We start from the raw sequence: 21,668 nt of genomic DNA, 5'->3' as shown, positions 1-21,668 counted from the left end.
TACTTTGACATGTATGATATGCTGCATGTAGTATAGAATCATGTATAGAAGACAAATCACCTGAACAGGTGATACCGAAAAAGGAGTTGTGATGTAGAAGACAAAGGTCCTTTTTTGAGGGGGGATGCTGCCTTCTACATCTTCTTGCATTGATTGTGTAATATATGGTCAAACATGTCTTGAGAATGTGAATTGTGATACCTTTTAAGTCCTACAAGCCTTAGCATGCTGGATATAAACTACTGGAAATTTGAATAAAATTTTGTTGTGAAAAGGGTTGATATTAGACCGAAGTAAGTTTGTTTTATGTACATTTCAGTTACAATGTCAAATGGTTTTCATCCAACTGAGTCAATAAGTTTTCCATTTTCCTGAAATTATATATATATATATTTAAAAAAATCACATTCATGTTTGCTAAAGAAGGTGCGAATAACAATACTAATACAGAACTGTATCTTAGTTATTTCATCGGAGAAAAACAAGTAGAATAACATCTAAAATTTATGATGAAACTTGAAGGAATGGTTATTCTCCTTACAGAACCTAATAACTAAAGAAACATCACATAGAAAAATCTCTTCTTGCACAAAATTCCCCGTCTTGAGAGATTAGGCAGAATGGGAGTTAGGCAGAACGGGAATGTCCGTTCTGCTTAAAGATCATTTAAAGTATTTTCTACAAGGTACTGAAGGGCCTTTCGGCAGAACGAGAAGGCACCGCACCAAGAATAGCGAAAATGCAGAAGAATAAAAAAGAGAATAAAGAAAGAAAAAGAGAAAAAAGAATAAAAATGAGGTGCAAATACGAAAAAAAATTCAGCATAAAAACTGTTATTGTACAAAAACATATCAAAACTTTTAAAATATGTATTGTATAGCAGAAACCTTTTGCCTTACGTCTAAATCAGTAAACGTAAGAACAGTTAAATGTGTACCATTATTTGAAATATTGATTTTTACAATAGAATTTATTTTTATGTTTCAGAACATACCGTACTTATTTGCATGCAGTGTCAGCTCGCAGAAACTACTTATGAAAAATAATTGGGGGCGACTGCAACAGGTTTTAATTTTTTTCGCGGCCCTCGCTGATAATCGTGGCTTTACTGTATTTTCAATTTTAATTCTAATTAATTATTTTGAAGTTAATTTTAATTTTAACCATTAACTTTTTTCTGACAAAAATTATAAATATAATCATTTATATTACCATAAGCTTAATTTTGTAATTCTAAATCGTTAGAACTTTTATTAATGTTTCCAACTATGATGGTTATTGGTTGATTTGTGATAATCATTTTTCTCAGCGGTAGAGACTTCACCTCTGTTGCTAAGGATTCTTGGTGGGCAATATCATGTCCGAGAGACTTTTCGGGGATTCTCCCGAAATATTGTCGGAGCTCTCCCAGAAACTAATTTCATCAATTTCTTTGTAATCATTTCCTTTCATTAAAGCATCTGTCTTTTTTTAACCCATTACTGCAATTAAAGTATCTGTCTTCTTTGGCCTATTACTTTTATTAAATCATCCGTCTTCTTTAGCCTATTACTTTCATTAAATCATCTGTCTTCTTTGGCCTATTACTTTCATTAAATCACCCGTCTTCTTTAGCCTATTACTTTCATTAAATCATCTCTCTTCTTTGGCCTATTACTTTCATTAAATCATCTGTCTTCTTTAGCCTATTACTTTCATTAAATCATCTGTCTTCTTTGGCCTATTACTTTCATTAAATCACCCGTCTTCTTTAGCCTATTACTTTCATTAAATCATTCGTCTTCTTTATCCTATTGCTTTAATTAAATCATCCGTGTTGTTTAGCCTATTACTTTCATTAAATCATCCGTCTTCTTTGGCCTATTACTTTCATTAACTCATCCATGTTCTTTAGCCTATTACTTTCATTAAATCATCCGTCTTCTTTAGCCTATTACTTTCATTAAATCATCCATGTTCTTTAGCCTATTACTTTCATTAAATCATCCGTCTTCTTTAGCCTATTGCTTTAATTAAATCAACCGTCTTCTTTAGTCCATTACTTTTATTAAATCATCAGGTTTTTTTTAGATTACAGGTCATAAACTTTACACGTAATGAACTATGTCCAACCAGTGCTTATCAAAATATAACGAGACTGTACTTTCAAAGTGTTCGCTTTGTGATACGTGTTAAAGAGTTTTTGAAATATTTTCTGCCGAAACATTGTTTCAAGACAAAAATCACAACAGACAATGTAATAACACTTCTAGAACAGAGTTTTATCAATATTACTCTGAGAAAATTCCGTTATCCGGACAGCGATATATTATACAAATATACGGGATCCATATATTTACTACGGAAACCTGTACGGAGCATATGTTATCCAAATGCTACATACATACTGCCTTTTATCCCGCTTAGTTGTTACATCATGCCGTTACAGGATGTCTCACATCTAACAGTCTTCAGTATATTACATACGTATACGTATGTTACATACTGTACGTCAGCTGTATGTTACATACGTCCATCTGTATCTAACGAGATCCTTATCTCCTATGTACAGTTCTTTCTTTCATGCGGAAAGTACGTATAGATGGAACACTTACGTATATATGGAACACTTATACGGAAAGTACGTATAGATGGAACACTTATACGGAAAATACGTATAGATGGAACACTTATACGGAAAGTACGTATAGATGGAACACTTATACGGAAAATACGTATAGATGGAACACTTATACGGAAAATACGTATAGATGGAACACTTATACGGAAAATACGTATAGATGGAACACTTATACGGAAAATACGTATAGATGGAACACTTATACGGAAAATACGTACAGATGGAACACTTATACGGAAAGTACGTATCGATGAATTACTTATACGGAAAGTATTATAAAACATATGTTTTGAGTTATACATTCAATGCATTATGTTACCCATAGTTGTACGTTAAGTCCAAAAACGACATGATTTATGCAGGTAACCTACGTTTTTACGTACACCATATACTTTTTCCTCCCTGTGTAGCCCGAGAAACTTTTCATATGTGTGGTAAACTAGTTCTTTTTTCATTGTGCACTTACGTACGGTTGACTTGAGATTGTCTTTCTGCTTTAGAAATCGGGATATTTCGAAGGCTGTCATTTTAACTAAGTTTTTCCAGAGTTTTTCTTCAATCTTTAAATTCTATCATAGCATCGTTACTGTAAATATAAGTCTTGCTGTATGTAAAAAAGAAATATTAATTAAATACATTTTAATTGCCTGGAAGCTAGATTTTTTTTTAAAAAAATCTTATTGCTTAATATTATGCTCATTTTTATTTGTTTGAAATTCGTCAAAAAGAAAAGATGAAAATAAAAAGAGTGAACAAAGAACGACACCCTCTTAATGAAAACATAACATGCAATTTTACGTATGGAACACATCGCGTAAATTATGCAATACTGATTCCTACGTGTAAATTGAAGCAATTAACCTTCTACGAACATTAACAAGACAAAAAACTGCATATGGGTTATGCTCTTGCAATATAAACTCTGGGATAATGCTGTTTAGTTTGTCTCGGGCAGTTGACATAACATTTCCTGTAGCATTTGTACCAGATGAATAAACCAGATCATTATAATGGTTTACACACTATGTCACAGCATCACAAAATAACTTATACTAGTCACCGTAGGGAGTCAAACCACGGTATTCTATGATTATGTCCAGCTTATTGGCCCTTACGGCTATATAATTAGATCAAGACTGGATACACATAAACCCACATGCACATACTGCAGATATATATATATATATATATATATATATATATATATATATATATATATATATATATATATATATATATATAGAGAGAGAGAGAGAGAGAGAGAGAGAGAGAGAGAGAGAGAGAGAGAGAGAGGGAGGGAAAAGATGGTAACATGGGAAGATTTTTTTAAAACCATAGATCAAACTTTATCACATCAGGGACATGAATTACTAACGTAAATTAAAGTATGAATCTTTGGCTTTCTAAAGCCAAAGCATTTATTTACTAATCATACTGAGTAAAGAAAAATGTAAAAGCAAACAAAAAAAAATGTTTCAAACTGGAGACTAAAAAATATAGAACGAGTGGAATAATAGGAATAGAAAAACTTTGTTTTCAAACATAAATGAAACACAAACTTAATAATTGGGAGAAAGTTAAAAATAAGTTTCCACAATATAAGTAGTGACTATTTATTAGCTTTATAATATTTTCATTCAGTATAGAAAGAACTTTTACTTTTATGCTTTATTGTCAACATTATTTACGCATAGGGTTGCCATATTTTAAAATTCGAAAAGCGGGGAATTCTAACGCGTAAATACTGATGTGAACTTATGTATTACAAGTACTAACCTGGGATCCTTCAGACCAATTTCTTTTAGTGATTTCTTTTGTTAAGTGGCACTTCCAATGTACTACTTTTCTAACGAAACTAAAGTAAAGCAAATTTAGTTTTTACCTTTAATGATTTATAAAGTTCAATAAATGTGAGTTTCAAAATGTAAAGTATTAAGTAAGTATTACAGTAAGATATCTGTAATTGTAAGGATATCTGTACGGCAAGTCCCCCCCCCCAAAAAAAGAAAGAGCAAACGATACGATACAACCCCTCAAATCCGAACTAATTGGGGCTGAAGCCTGTTCGTATTTCGGGGGGTTCGGATTACCCGGGAAATAATATTACGATCTTATTTCGTCACTGAATTGGCGGTAAAACAACGACTGAGGTTAGACAGGGTGGCCCAGTGGTCGAAAGGACAGTGACCTTGACTGGCGGGTGTACACTCATGTCCAAAATGATTGTCGCATATCTATAACTGTCTTCTTGTAAGAATATAATTAGATAATGATTTTGAATAAGCATTAAGTCTAAAAGTGTTAAAACCTTTAAAAAACTAAATTTGTATGATTAAATCTATTTCTTTTCAATTTCCAGCTGTAGTTATTTTTTTTCTTCTGAGAACGTGTTCGGATTTGCCGGGTTTTCGGATTTCCGGGGTTCGGATTTGAGGGGTTGTATTGTACATGGCAGATATTGTTCATGCGGTTTTCTCTTTAACAAACACAAAATAATTTCTAAATTTTTATCATAAGGAAAGTAAAACATATTCTAATCATTTTTAAAGATAGCTACATGAAATCGTACTAGCATACAAAATTGTCACGGTTTCACAATATATGAAACAGCATAAACATTTTAAAAGAAAAAAAATATTATAAATGAATCTAATCTAAACAAAATGCTAACCTACAGGACATAATCAAGGGACGTCGTAAAAACTCATATATTATTTCATACTTTCATAAATATTATTAGATTTTTGTTAAAATTTTAAGTATATATTATTTGAAGGTTGGCACAGTTATCACAGCTTTGATTAAAATCAGTCAGGAATAAACGATGAATTTAGCCTCGAACTAAGGGTGAATTAATCCCAATTTTCCCCGATTTAAAAAAGTTCAAATATACAATAATTTTCATTTAAATAAATAGTATTACATATTGACGCAATATTCTTTTTAGTTGTTTACAATAACTGGGGACTCGAGGTCGATTGAACTCAAGAACCTACCATTGGTCAGGCGAGATTTTGGGTATGGCGATATTTTGGGGCGCGAGGTTTTGGGTGGCGAGGTTTTGGCGCCGCGAGATTTTGGCCCGCGACGTTTTGGGCGGCGAGGTTTTGCCCAGGCGGGGTTTTGGCCAGGCGAGATTTTGTCCCGCGAGGTTTTGGGCGGCGAGGTTTTGGCCAGGCGAGGTTTCGGCCCGGCGAGATTTTGGGCCGCGAGGTTTTGGCCAGGCGAGGTTTTGGTCCGCGAGGTTGTCGCCGCGAGGTTCTGGCCGCGAGGTTTTGTATCCGAATCCCAAGACGTACTTCTGGGCGGGGCGGTGGGTTGTAATACTGCTATTTAGAGCCACTTTTAAGAGCTCCAAACTCTGGGATGGGTTTTATTTATATATAAAATAAGAAAAATGTCCTCTTCTGAGGGGGTCGATCGCCCCCCCCTGGATCCGCCTCTGATTCTTTATGGTCTGTGGGGAATTCCTTACACATTGCTAAAACATGAATTTTTGGATGGTGTCTGCTTGTGTAACATCTTTTAGCCTGATATAGCCGAGAACTCTTCGTGTTCAAAAGAATGCGTCTTGTGATGTATATTTCAACTCTTGTGGATGATATGTCTGTAACTATGCACTTCTCCCTAAAGGTCCGTGTGAACTTTCGATGTTGTTACCTGAACATTTACCTCTCACAGTTTGTTGGGGGTATCCCATTATACTCCACGTCACCCAAATTGCCTTACATCGTCAGCCAATAAGCTCGCAGTGCACTGTTACCAAACCTTCAGGGAAGAATCTAATCATTCACAATTGCCCACAAATACGAACAAAATCAATTATGAACGATTAAATTTCTCCCTGAAGGTTTAGTAACAGCTAGTGCTCTCAAACGGGTCGGGTCGGGTCAGGCCAACTCGGGTCGGGTTGTCGGGTCGGGTCAGTCGGTTCAGCTCGGGTCGGGTTGTCGGGTCAGGCTACTCGGGTCGGGTTGTCGGGTCGGGTCAGTCGGGTCAGCTCGGGTCGGGTCAATCGGGTCAGCTCGGATCGGGTTGTCGGGTCGGGTCAGTCGGGTCAGTACTTGTGTGTACTTTAATTTGTAAATGTGGAAGATTGATTTTACCAATCGACTGTAATATTAATATCTACGCCAATATGGAGCCTGGATTTAGAACAAAACTAGAAGTTGTTTAAGCAAGGCTAAAAGAAAGATTGGATATGGGCGACCAAGCCCAAGCAGGGCTGCGGTGGCTCAGTGGTAGTGAATTCATCTCTGGTGCATGGGGTCCATGGTTCGATCCCAGCTTGTGCTAAGTAGGCTTTGTGGTGGAGAAACGTCGTGTAGTGGGTTTTCTCGGGGTTCTGTTTCCTCCCACTTTCTTCATTCCACCATTTCATTCATTTCTCATGGTCACCGTATCCCTTAGCCTCGGTGCAGAATCGAGGGACCTTAAACTGAATATTTCATTTTATTTCACCAAGCCCAAGGACATCGATACAAGAACAAGATAAAGATTGGATATGCAAGACGAATTTGATAGTAATCTTGCTCTTGGCCTTGTTTTGGTGATCACCAAGTAGCGATGAGCATATTTTCTTGCTTTCCGTATAGTATGAAAGACCATAATCAAAATCACACTTGGTCTTCATTTGTACCGATGAGGCGAGCATTCTTGGCTTTTGTGTAGCATGAAAGACCACCAAAACTACGAAATGCAGGACCAAGACTTGACTGCAAGACAAAGAATAAGACGCAGTATTGATGACCAAGACCCAGGGAGCGGATTGTTTGAATTTCATTTGTTGGGCTGAAAGTGATGAAATAAAATTAGTACTTTGTAATTAAATATCATACTGTATTTTTAAATTTTAAATTACAAAATTCATATTATGTATCTTCTTACGTGCAACTATATATACTGTAAAATACGTTTTAATTACCAAGAAAGACAAATCAAAGTGGCACGGGTCCCGGAATCATTAGAACCTATTTTGGAATGAAAATTAAAGGCTTGGAAAAAATCACAGGTGTTCTCCTGTTTCCTCAACCCTTATCATTGTAGTTAAACGATTTCTTTTTGTCTCCGCCAAGAGACTCTTGCTATTTATTACCTTCCGAGAAGACCCCCTGCCGTCCAAGCAGGTGAGAACACTGACCTTGAATAAAAATTTCGTCACATAGAACTAAAGCAAGAAAAAAATGCACGTCGCAAAAAAATGCAAAACTTCTCCCAAGTCGGACATTGGTATCAGTTATAAAAAGAAATAACCAAACCTATATACCAATATACAAATCCCCCGCTTGATCTAGCTAGTGGTTAACGTGTAAGACTTCGGTACACGTGGTCCGGGTTTAATTCCCAATGGGAGTGCATTTTGGCGTTCACTCAGTGTCTTGACCATAGTGCTCTCAAACGGATCGGGTTGACCCGACCCGACTCGACTCGGATCGGGTCAGCTCGGGTCGGTTTACGGGTCGGGTCAACTCGGGTCGGGTTGTCGGGTCGGGTCAGTCGGGTCAACTCGGGTCGGGTTGTCGAGTCAGGCTACTCGGGTCGGGTTATTCGGGTCGGGTCAATCGGGTCAGCTCGCGTCGGGTTGTCGGGTCAGGTCAATGAGGTTGGATCACGGTTCGGGGCAGTCGTGTCGGGTCGGGTCATCGGGTCGGGTCAGTCAATTCGGGTCACGGGTCGGGTTGGATCGGTCTTCAACCCGACCCAACCCGACCCGTTGAGAGCACTAGTAACAGCGCACTGCGAGCTTATTGGCTGATATCATACGTCAATTTGGGCGACGCGGAGTATAGCTGCGTGTGAAATATGCTAATAAAAAATATGAAATTCTACTGTATTGATGAAAACTTTTGCTCCCATTCTTCCAAGTAAAACCTGAACTTACACTACTGTTTCAAACTTGCATTCCCTACTTTATTATCCCAGCTATACAGGGCGAATCCACGGGGGGCTCCATCGGGTCTGGAGTCCCCAAAATTTCCAAACTCAACATACATTTGTACAATTTCTCAATAAAACTATACTTGTTTAACAGAGAAATGATTGATGTAGCATTAATATTTGATCTGATACTTCATCTGTACTTCTTTTCTTATAAAAAACAATCTAGTCCTATGATTATTTGTCTGAAAATATAGGTGGAAGTATTTTACAATTACTTACAATCTTTTCGGATGAAGAATATTATCCATGCAGTACTACATAGGCGTAGTGTCATGTAGTATTGAACCCCCCCCCCCAACATAAACAGTCTAGTTCTGTCATTTTTTCTGAAAATATACGTTGAAGTATATTAAGAGTCCCTATCACTGCGAAATTAAAATTCCGCCAATTTTACAGTAATCATGTGATATCTTTAGATAGATAAAAGATAATCGAAAAATGGAACAAGACCTCCCTAGACAATGTTATTTTGCATGAGATACCGTTATCACGAGTCACCTAGTAGTTTTCCGTTTGCAGTTATTTAGAAAGGCGAAAATAAATGCCGATTTTCTAAATAGCTGGAAATGAAAGCAGATAACTGAGTCGTGATAACGGTATCTCATGTAAAATAATATTGTTTAGAGAGGTCTTGTTCCACTTTTCGATTATCCTTTATCTGTTTGAAGATACCACATAATTACTGTAAAATTAGCGGTATTTTAATTTCGCAGTGATGGAGCCTCTTAAATTGCTTATCGTCTTTTCGGGTACAGAATAGTACCCATTTAATACTACATAGACGCAGTGGCTTGTAGGATGTGGCCCTCACCCATGGGGCCTAAGCCCTCCAGTTTTTTGACTGGCAAAAATTAATTTAAGCAATTCTTTATATATTTCTGGAAGTTTATAGCGAACTCATGATAGTCTGGTCATCATGGTCATGATACCCATGATAGCAAACTAATGATATATCATAGTCTGGGTTGTGGCTGCCCCCGCCCCCCAGTTTTGACCTTCTAGATCTACCACTGTAACATGTATTTCACGGCACATGTAGGGTGAAAATTCCTCTTCACCAATCACTGTTTATTTCCTTAGAATCGAATATTGTCTTAGTATATCTGTCGCAAACATTGCAAATAAATAGTGCTAGAAATATTTTGTTAATGTACTTACCTATAAAGTAAACAAAGCACACGGAAACACTTCTAACGAAGTGAACACACACATAAACAATTCAGACAGTGTCATTGCATACATACAGAATGAAACACATTATCTCGAGTCAAACATCAAAAGTTTTGTGGCACTAAAATATGTACGAATATGTTTGTAACCTTGCATTCTAGTAAAATTCACTTTAATTCTTTATTCTGTAAACATTTTTACATTTGTAAAGAAAGAAATGGAGCTACAATATACAGGACTTTAAATATTAACAAAAGGATTTTTGGTTTGTTACTTCTATAACTGAGTTGCTATTCTCGTTTATTTTTATAAGGTGTACCGAGTTGTTGTTTTTCTGCAAACATTCCTCAATGCAACTGATATTATTGCTTTATTATGACAACTCTACAAAGAATTTCGTTTGTTATTTAATAGTGTCACTGGTGATATTTATTTGTAGACTTTTTTTTTTTTTTTGCTTCTTTTAGCTTTGTATTAAATGAAATAAATTATTACGCAGTGGCGGCTCGTGACTCAGCCAAATGGGTGTGCATCATTCATTAATTTTGATCCAACAGCTTCTCCTATACACACATAAATTCTTACCAGGAATTTCCGCAATTCTTTTCCAAGGGGTAGCTAAAGACAGATACACAAAAGTGAAATCTTTCAGTTTAACGTCCCACAATAATGCTCTTTGGGCCAAGGGAGACGATGGTCAAGGCAAGTGAACGGTGATGGAGAATTGGTGGAATGAGAAAGTGAGAGAAAACGAAAGTTCCCTGGAAAAATTCACGGATACGATGTTGTCCACCACAAATTTACTTGTCCAGGAATCGAACCAGGGACACCACACACTATAGGTAAGCGCTGTCTCTGAGCCACCGTGCTTCGCGACAGATACACAAGTTTTGTCGTGAATACATACTTACCTTTATACATATGTGCACATAACATTTTATTGAAACAACATTATTTACTCACAATGCATTTACAGGAAGTATGTTATAGTACTACAGTATTAATATGTAACAAATCTGTTTTTGATATGTATTTCGAACAACTGAGCTCCCTTTGAAGATCCAGGGGTAAGGAATTCCGTATCGTGCAGGCGAGCATATCCCGGACCGTTTATAAAACTTCACAATCATTTAAGGTCCTATCGCACATACCGTAACACTATCACCATTTAAAATTAGAAGTGATGTCTGTAGTTTTGTGACTGTAACAATATGTTGAGTTTTTTTTTATTTCCTCGTTAATAACATCATGACAGTGGCTTAGTGGTAGAGCGTATGTTCGCCGGTTCGATCCCCGACTAAGTAAGTTTGTGGTGGACAAAATCGTTTCCGTAGGATTTCTAGGGTTACTTCCGTTTCCTCCCACTTTTCATTCCACCAATTCTTCCATCATCGTTCACTTTCTTTAATCATCGTATCTCTTAGCCGAAAGGACATAAGCGTGGGACGTTACACTGAAATATTTCATTTAATTTTTTTAAATAACGCAAGAAAAGCGTGCTGTACATATTTTAACCATGGGTTAAGATTGAAAGTATTTGTTTTGAGAATACACGGAAAATTGTTACAATGTGTTGTAGCTGTGCAGTAAAACTATACTAACAAGCGCATTTTTTGTGCACATGTCCCTGGTTCTATCCTCAGTAGAATATTAACCTCAAATACAAATCCCAGTGGTAGTTCGAATTCCACTTTAAGTAGATCTTGTCTTCAGGCTAAAAAACGCAAACTTCATCCGAATCTTCCCTCACTTTGAGCATTAATATTTTCATCATGATTTCTTTCATTCTCTTCGTTTATTTGTTTCTCGATTTCTTCTTCAGCCTGCAAAAAATACCCGTGAGAAATGGAACTCTGTACAACAGACAACAAAGCTAATGGGCAATCAAATTATTTTTGTCCTAATATCCCTAATTTAAACCCAGAGGTTTAACTTGTATCTACTACACTTCTTTTATCTTTTTGATAAGAAGTTAGCTATAGATATGCCTCTTTGACTTGACACCTAGTTTTCCGTTCCAAGCGCTGCTATCGGCTGAAGGAATTCCACTCCCTCTCGTCATCCGCTCTCCCGCTTAGCAAAAGCTGAACCCTTATTGGCTCAACGCGTAGGTGTGTCAAGGGTGTGAGCTTTATTTCGCATTTTTGCCACGGATCAAGACATTTTGACAGCACTATAGCTTTGACCTTGAGGACGTTTTTATCCTTAATTCACACTTCGTAGTTCTTCTCAATCTCAGTGGCGGATCTCGCCCGAGCCTGGTTTTGAGAGACAAAATTATTGAAACTATTATTTATATATTTTTGAAAGACCTATCATAGCCTGGATTCTGTCTGCCCTCCTGTTTTTATCTTCTAGATCCGCACTGCTCAACCTTCCAATCTAACTTCACGAATTTCCAGTAACATGCCCCCCCCCCCCTAACTTGCAATTGCTGCCATTTTGTCAAAAGAAGTTCTGGGACACCAGATTTGAGTCCAGTTGGACCAAAATGGACATTTATAATGTGCTTAGTTATGGACATAGAAAATACTCATTCATTTGAAGATGATAGCTTGTTGGCGGAATATCACTCCATTGCTAGGTTGATGTAACACGTAAGTATGTTCATCATGTACGTGTATATGGCGTATGTAAAGAAAAAACAATGAGATTGCATTTCGCTTTGATTTTCCTTTGCTATCGGTCACGTGTATCGTGCCAGAGCCATTTCTCTCTTGACTGGAAGTGACTTTGGGGGGAAGGAGAGGGAGGAAGAAAGGGGTTAGTGTTGTAGGCGAATGAACGAGTCGAGATAAACAAATAGAGGGATCGATGCTCCATTGTTCCAGTTGATCGCTTCCACAGGCGAAAGAGGGCATGTCGTGAGGGCAACGTGACTCGGCTGAGAGGAATGTCAATCTAGCTGATCCTTCTCTTCTTTCCTGCAGATCCTATTTCCTACGATTTTCTTCTTATCTCCATCTTTCCCCTTCTGACTAAAAAAAAGAAAGAAAAAAGAAAAAGATTTTCAATAGGATAGGATTTCATGTTTGTTTCCACAATGCCCAACACAAAAGTCCTTCATAATATCAGTACAAACTTGTTAACTTATTGCTAATAATTCTTAGAACAGGATCTGAAGGAAAACTAACATTTTTTTTTAAAATATAAAAATGAGAAGCATATCGGGTGGTATTTGGAACAAAGAAAACTACGTCAAACATGGATATCGTAGAAGATGAAGTAGATCATATATCTAGTTTCAGAAGCATCATTAGTAAAAATCTAAAATTTGAACGAGAAAGAATATCACGGACAGGAATAGTGAGAGAGGCCTTTCGGAACAAGAAAAGTGTCTCTTATGGGTCGTTAAATAAGGAATCACAGAAAAGGCTCACGAAAAGTTTTGTATAGGGAACGTTCTAGTATGTGGGGTAGAAATGTGAACGTAACAAAAGAGCGATGGAAAACAGCTAAAAGCATTCGAAATGAGAGAAGAAATATGAAACAGTTTGCTCGATGGAAGGAATTTAATGAGGGACTGTTAGAGAAAGTTGTGAAAACAGAACATTACGGAAATAATTATACAAAGATAAAATATTATTTTGAAAAGTAATTGTGCTATTAGGGCTGCGATAGAAAGTATGGATGGTATAAGGTTAGGACAAGTGTTAAAGAAAAGGAGTACAATATTGGAGATAGTTAAGAAGAGAAAAAGAAACTGGTTAGGACATTACATAAGAAGAAATTGTGTTATTAATGATGTGGTGGAAGGTATGGGAGGAGGTAAGAGTAAGTATTGGGACAGAGAATAATAATATTGGAGATAGTAAAAACGAGGAAAAGAAACTGCTTAGAGCGATATTTGAGAAGTTCTGTTGTTAGATATATGACAGAAGGTATGGTGGAAGATAAGAGTCAATGTTGGAGGAGAATAGAACAATATTGGAGATAGTTAAAAAGAGAAAAAGAAGCTGGTTAGGACATTATTTGGGAAGAAATTGTTTTTTATTGGGGATGTAATAGAAGGTAAGGGTAAGTGTTGGAAGAAAGAATTACAATACTGAAGACAGTTAAAAATAGGAAAGGAAACTAATTAGGCCATTATTTGAGAAGAAATTGTATTATTAAGGATGTTGTAGAAGATGTGATAGGTGAGGGCAAGCATTAAAGGAGAGAAAAACAATACTGGAGAGAGTAAAGAGGAGGAAAGGAAACTGGTTTGGATATTATTTAAGAAGAATTGTTTTTATTAGAGATGTGATAGAAAGCATGGTGGAAAGTAAGAGTGTTGGAAGAAAGAATAATAATACTGGAGACATTTAAAAAGAGGAAAAGAAACTAGTTAGGAAATTATTTGAGAAGAAATTGTATTATTAGAGATGTGATAGACGGTATGAGAAAAGGTAAGACAGAGAGAGAAGAAGGAGAGTTAATTTTGGACGATAATAAAGTGTTAATTACATCTAAACGATAGGAATAGTGTAGTTTTATTCCTGAAAGAAATAGTAATAACCAAGAAATAGCTTTAATAAGCTTCCAAAGACTTCTGCCTTACAGTTGAATATAAATTGAAAATCTTTCATATTAATAATTTGGTAATTCACTTCCCAAACAAAATAAATCAAATATCTTTTATTACACCAGATTAAATACGTATTATAACTTCTTACACTAGCAATTACAAGAATAATAACTCATCGACAATTTCAACTGAACTTTAAAAAATGGTCTGCTTCCAGTGGCGTATTTAGGGTTTCGCTATCGGGCTCAAGCCCCTCCCCCCCGAAATAAATTTGGTATATGCACAACTTCATTACAATTTGTTATTACGGTTCTGGGTTCGAGCAGCATAGTGCTGCATGGTGCATACCGTCCTCAACCGGCCTCCGCGGAGAACTCCCTATTCCTCGCCCTCGAATAATACAGCTTTGCACCATTTTATTTGTGGGTTCGGAAAGTTTATTCCCGCGACGATCGTTCGAGGAAGACGCGGCACACCTCACCGTTACGGTCCAGATCCGGACGGAACCACCTGGGCGAAGATCTAAGGCGGGTTATGAAAAATAGATGATAACATCACCCACTCTCATAGATTACTTACAAGCGACACAATGACCATAGTCTTACTCCGTCATGCGATCTAGAAAAAGAGAAAGCGAACAATTCTAAACATTACAGTGCCATTTATTCAATAGATAAACATACCTGTCATACACTGATTATTTTGGATATATATATATAGCCCCGCTTACGTAGTAAATTCGTAAAAACGCGTTAAAATCGTCCACTATGACAGTTTGGTTCGTCGTGGCGCCAGTTACTTTAGTCACATTTTGTTGTTCACTCACCAAATCCGAAGTAATCTTCACATAGAAATTGTCCTTTCTTCAAATTTCAAGTGTTTATGTATCAGTCGTTCCTGGCCGACTCAACAACATCATTATGTAGCAGCTACCGTTGGATGAAACAAGTTATTTGGACATTTTGGTTTAGTCTGTAATCATATGTCCATTACCTCCAAGAGCAACCTACGAAGTCCTTGTTTCACCAGTAATCTCGATCACGCCCCCCTTGTCGTTATAAAGTATTACTTGGGGCTGATTTACTTTAATATCGACTTATAAAAAGCGCCAGAATGTTCAGATTAGTATTACCGTTTTCACTAATAGTTTATACATATTCGAAGATAATGACGGATTTCCAAATCACATGATAACTAATATTCCTCTTAAAATAACGTCTGGGAACAAGATCATGACGTGATCAACAAAAAATAGCTGAGTCATTAACATCAACACACACCAACACTTACAACGAAAAACTAGCTGTTGTCTCTCATTACTTTCCTCTTCTTCCTCTTCTATCCTGTCTCTTAGCACCACTAGGCGGCAGCACAATCAACGAGAAACATACACCACACAAAGTGTACGAATTCAGATGAACGTCACATAATGCTCTAACACAGAATTTGCGTTTATACGAAAAATATTTTAAGCAGAATTTTGGTACAGTTACATTGTCTGCACCCAAAAGGAAAAATATAGGGTCTATGTGCTTACTCACGTTTTGTGCATAGCCCGTTCCGAATAAAATCCTAAAAATACGGCAATGCTTGCTTCTATATCAACCTTTGTAATTTCACTAGTGTGTATATCAACATGCTCGTTTTAACAACAATTCGAATAATAATTATTATGTGTGGTCCCATGTCAAAACGGACTAGCTACATTTTTGATTAAATTGAGATTGAGTGACATTTTGTGAACTGAGAGTTTTATGATGCCAGAAGAACCAACTTTGTACCTTCTTTAGTTTGCCAGGAGATGAAGTAAGTTGTTGTGATAAGTGGATTGCATGGCAAGTGATAAACTTTTCAGTTCTCAACACTAATGTCACTCTATTTCAATTTCATCACAAATGTAGTTAGTACGTTTTAGCATGGGACCACCCATATTTAATACATAATAGTTAATTTTTGAAACACTTCTAACTTTCAAAGTAGTAATTTGAATATAATAACATTTCAATAAACCATAAACTTCCAATTTACAGAATCTGAATACAAATATTCTCCATTTCTGTACTCGTTTCTTGTATGCTCCCATCTTTGTATGCAAAACCTAAGTGGTGTTGACTTTTGATGATATCAAGAATGAAGTGTTTTAGTTCGAGACAACTTCGTTATTGGCGCTATCACTAGGGACGAAACTCACAGATAGAAAATACAAATATCTTTTCATGAAAGTTTTATCAGGTCGTTACAGGACAAGAAAGCATTTCCACACGCGTTAGTGATCCTTGCGCCCCATTCAACCTTTATTCATATAAGTGTTGGCAAAGTTGACTAGTTTGTTAAATTTTAAAGCTTACTATCAGGGTTTCATATTGTAGGAGAGATTTGCTACGGATGTATATACAATAATTTATATGAGTAATAAATAATTGTAATGGTGGCAACAAATGGAGATATTGGAATAGTCCTATGAAGCAACTAGTTATATTTTTAACGTATGAGTTGGCAACACTATTTACAGTCACGTAGGAAGAAACACTGAGCTGGCGAGATTCACAAAAGATCTTTTCAACTATACGTTTGAATTAGTTCCTGACCACTTTCTTTGCCATTAATGTTGTAAATTGGTAAAAATCGGATATTAAAGTAAACTTAGAGACTGTTTTTGGAAATTTGTTAAACAAGAAATTGTGAAAATAAATTTCGTATATGATCAGCGATTGTATATTTGAATAGAAAAAAATCTGGCATGTTTTTAACCCATTATGAACGTTATATTAGATGTCAGTTTCATAATCATTAAGACCAAATATGTTTTTACACCAGTTAGATTGTACAGTTTTGTGCTACATAATGAGTCGAAATGTGTTCTCCAAGAAACGGCACCATAATTTATAGTGCGACACTGATGAAGCGAAGCATGTCTTCAAAATAACTTGGCACAAAGAAAATTTGTAGGCCCAACCGACGTGCTGCCTATTGGTTAAAGGTGCTACCAATCAGCGCAGTAACTTAGATTCTTTTCTGGAGGGGGGATTAATACGCTTATTTGGGCCCCCTAGAAAAGTTGTTTTTCTAATACTTGGTTCCCTCGTTCCATCTTTCCCTTACTCTTTATGGGCCCCCGGAGTCTGTGGGCCCTTATGCACGGCAAGGTCTGCGGGGCTGTTCCGTTCCCTGAGCCCGTTCCATACATGACAAATTAAGAGGACAATATTGACAAATCTTAAATCCATATGAATAAATATTATTTCTAAGGCCTCTAATAGTAGACATTTTTTTACTGAAATAGGCCCACGACTCATTTTTCTTTCATTTACTTTTAGTGTGCTGTTTTGTTTATGTAATGTAGTGAACCTGTTTAATACTTCATTTAAAATTTTATGTTCATATCGTACACGGAGCAAAAAAAAAATCTTAAAATGGGCCCCCTTCGAACAGCGGGGAGCTTCTCTGGGGACAGTTGCCCCTGCCCCCCCAAAAGTTACGGCCCTGCTACCAATATAGTTTTTCTTGATTCTGCTGTTGACTTGGCACTGCACTCGATGATATAGAATGCTTGTTGTTTTCTGAGAATATCGACTGTTTAGGTTTTCAATAATCCCGACCACACTGAGAAAAATCCGTTATCCGGACAGCGGTATACTGTACAAATATACGAAATCCTCTTGTTTACTATGGAAATCAGTATGAAGCATACGTTATCCGTATACTACATACGTACTGCCCTTACATGTTACATCATGCCGTTGCAGGATGTAAGACATCTAACAGTCTTCAATATATTACATACGTATACGTATGTTACATACGTCAACTATATGTAATATATGTGCATCTGTATGTGAGATCCTGACCGCCTATATTTCTTTCTTTCTTACGAAAAGTACGCTTATTTGGAACACTTATACGGAATACGTATAAAATATACTTTTTCAGTTATACGTTTGCTGTACATTAAGTCCAAAAACTACAGGATTTACATATGTTACCTATGTATTTACGTAGGCCACATAGTGTATTTTCTCTGTGCACATGCCCATTTCGATGGGTTCATACGCAACCTGTACGACTGATATATGTATCTCTCACTAATGGGGTTGGTAAAGTTCGTGCAGTTGCTGTTTCAAACGTAAGTACTGTTGTGTGATAAGTTATGCATCGGTATCGATTTTCCCACTAAGTAAATCGGTTCTATGTTGTGCACCTTTGAGGTAATCATATAGATGTGTCTACTACTACAGTAATAGTGTTGTGCAAAGCTTTGATGATACCACAAGTGAATCGATTCTGGAAAGGCTACGTTGTAGCATTTACCGTTGCACACTCCAGTTGTTCCAATGTGGTTAAAGAGTACTACGCTGCGATGACATGCAATGCCCAAACACTACGTGTCATCAACTAAAGGCGTGAGACACAGTCCATGGTGAATTCTGTGACGATATGCAATGCCCAGACACTATCTGTCACCGATTAAAGTGTGAGACACAGTCGACGGTGGATGCTGCGACGATATGCAATGCCCAGACACTGTGTGTTGCCGATTAAAACATTAGACAAAGTCGATGATGAATGAAACGAAGACTGTGACGAAACGTTGCCGTGACGTCAAGAGGTGTGGCTAAACAGACGCATGTTGTAAATGGTAAGTCGCTTGATTCGTGCATCAACTGACATGAACATATATAATGACGTAGCAACATCGTAACCCTCTTCTTTCCTAACAGCATTTAAAAGGAATTCGGAGTGCTCCCTTCAACCTCAATAAAAAATGCTGCCCCTCAGCATAAATCACATCCAGAGCTCCTTCGTGGTTAAGCGGTTAGCGTACGTGCCTTTGGCGTGGGAGATCCAGGATCAATTCCCAGCGGGAGGTCATGTGGTTCGTATTCCACGTTAATCAGTAGGTCCACGTCTTTTATAGCCTTGCTGCTGAACGGGACGTTAAACTCAAAAATCAACTCAACTCAACTCAAATCACATCCAAGACGAACGCCGGTGCCGCTACCGAGATTGCACAGACTTACAGATATTGGTGGGTGTATAATTAATCGACACAGCCTACTGTGATTTGCCCCGTCCAACGATCCACTATAGTCTACCATTCAAAAGAAATTTCGTCTTAAGGTGATCCATAAAGCCTACCGCTCACTGGCGACAAAACAGTTGCGCAATTATATCGTCACTGTCGCCTACAATCAGCAACTTCACGGAGTCAAAACATTTTTGATGTCACACCCTCGCTCACTGGAGACGGCAACAGAAAAGTTGCCTGTCATTTGATATCACAGTTTGGGGAGATTGGGCGTCCTCAAATTAGTACACAAGGTCTATTAAACATGTATCCCAATGTGAGTACCTTTGCACAATGTCATGAGAGATCAATTCGGAATAAGTGTTCACAGGTTTTCAAGTATATTGAAGGTCTATAAGTTCAAAGGAGGAGAGACGACACTGACAAAATTTCATGGCTGGGGTTTCACGACTTAAACACACCCTTGACTTCTATTGTGTTCTAATGGAAGCGATAGCTTAAGGTCAAGCTTTACGACTTCTTGTAGTTACATACTACATTTGTCATTCTTTAACCTTGTTTTACATACGACTCCGAGCTTTTCTGTGAGAAATGAATATACACTCGTACGTCCAGAAACCTTATATTGGCTTGTATCGAATGAAACCATAAAATAAAAATTAGGTCTTTGCTCGTTTTTCCGCGTACTCTTCACGTTTTAAAATCAGCCATTTTTATAATATGCAGTTGATTTTTTTTTTTTTTTTTTTTTTTTTTTTTACATTTGAAACGGAAAGTAAATTGAGAATGATAATTTTATCTGTATTTTTTCTAGTTGTGGGAAATCAATAACGGTTGTAGTGTTTAGTGTGACAGTGATATGTAATTATCGAATAATTTACCTACTGTACAACATACCTTTTCAGTTATATGTTTGCTTCAGGATGTTACATACTATAGTCGTACGTTAAGATAAAAAAAAAACTACAGGATTTACGCATGTAACCTAAATTTGTACATACGCCACATACATTTTTTCCCTCTATGTAGAAGGAAAGAAAAAGACGGTGAGAAAAAGTGTGGTGCTTCTAATTGTTAAAGTAACATGGCCATATCTCAAAATCCCTTAAGATTAGAAATGTTTAAGAAACATGAGGAGTGTGAGAGTCTGGGGCAGCGGTGAAAGTGGATCTGAAAAGGTAGGGGGGATGGTAGGTAGTGACATGACGTCACACCGTCCCCCTACATATGTTTGCCCATTGTATTTTTTTTTAGGAACTGAGGGGACGCAGTACATATTTCTTGGAGGTGGGGTGAGGGTGTCCCCCCACGTTCACCCTCACTTTTACCCCTGGTCTGGGGGCGAAGTCCCCAGCTAGTCGAAGGCTAGTTTACAAATAAAGATGACAACCTTAACCTGAGCGTACTTATAAAAAAAATATGGAGAAAATAAGAGGATGAAAAGAAAAACTAGAAAAAATACGGAAAAGAATTGAAAAAATAATAAAAAAAAAGAACAAAAGTCTACACTGCCATTCAAAATTAATATAAACTTCGTAAACAAGTTTAACGTAAATTAAATTGGATAAGTGAATCCAGGAACGAAAACAAGATGTCGCAACTAACACTAAACTTTTCTCTTCGCAAACTCAAGAACATAGAAAGAAAACTGCAAAAGAAAGTTACAAAAGAAAAGAAAACGAAGATAATAGCTTTGGAACGAAATTCAATAATAAAAAAATATAAGAGAAGAAACACAAAAAATATAAAAGAAATCAGAAAAACGTCAAGATGCTTTGAGGAAACAATAATAATAAATAATAATAAGGAAATAAAAAACAGGTATTACTCGGATGGGCAGCACATCGATAATTCTCAAACGTTTTTACTTCAGTCGTTTCCCGAATAGCTACTACTCAAGAAAAATCAATTCCTATGTTTTAAAAATTTCTTTTTTTCTCTTCTTCTGTTTTCGTATTTTTTAACAGTAGAAGAATTTATCAGGTTGCATATTTTGATTTACTTCCACGAATATTAAAACCTTGTTAATTTATAATTATTTCCTAAAGAACTGACTCTAGATACTCAAAGGTTTTATTTTTTTAAAGTTCGGTTTCCCACAGGGTTATTCTTTTAAGATGTTAAGGGAGGGGTGAACGTTAACCTATAACAGTAGCGTAGACTGGCAGATTTGGGAGGAGAGTTGTAAATGTTGGGAGGAGAATTGTGAATTTCGGAGGATATTAAATTTGGTGTAAGAATGGTAAATATTTTGGTAGGCATACATTTGAGAGGAAAATGGTAAATTTTGGGGAGAGAATACTAAGTTTGGGGCGAAATAGTAAATTTGTCAGGATAATGGTGAATTTTAGGAAGAGAATAGCAAGTTTGGAGAAAATGGTAAATTTGGGAGTATAATGATGAAT

This window comes from Thermobia domestica, chromosome 5, assembly GCF_964235325.1.
Source record: "Thermobia domestica chromosome 5, izTheDome1.hap1.1, whole genome shotgun sequence".
Classification (NCBI taxonomy): Eukaryota; Metazoa; Arthropoda; class Insecta; order Zygentoma; family Lepismatidae; genus Thermobia; species Thermobia domestica.
The sequence above is the reverse complement of the archived record's forward strand: the minus strand, read 5'-3'. Positions refer to the sequence as shown.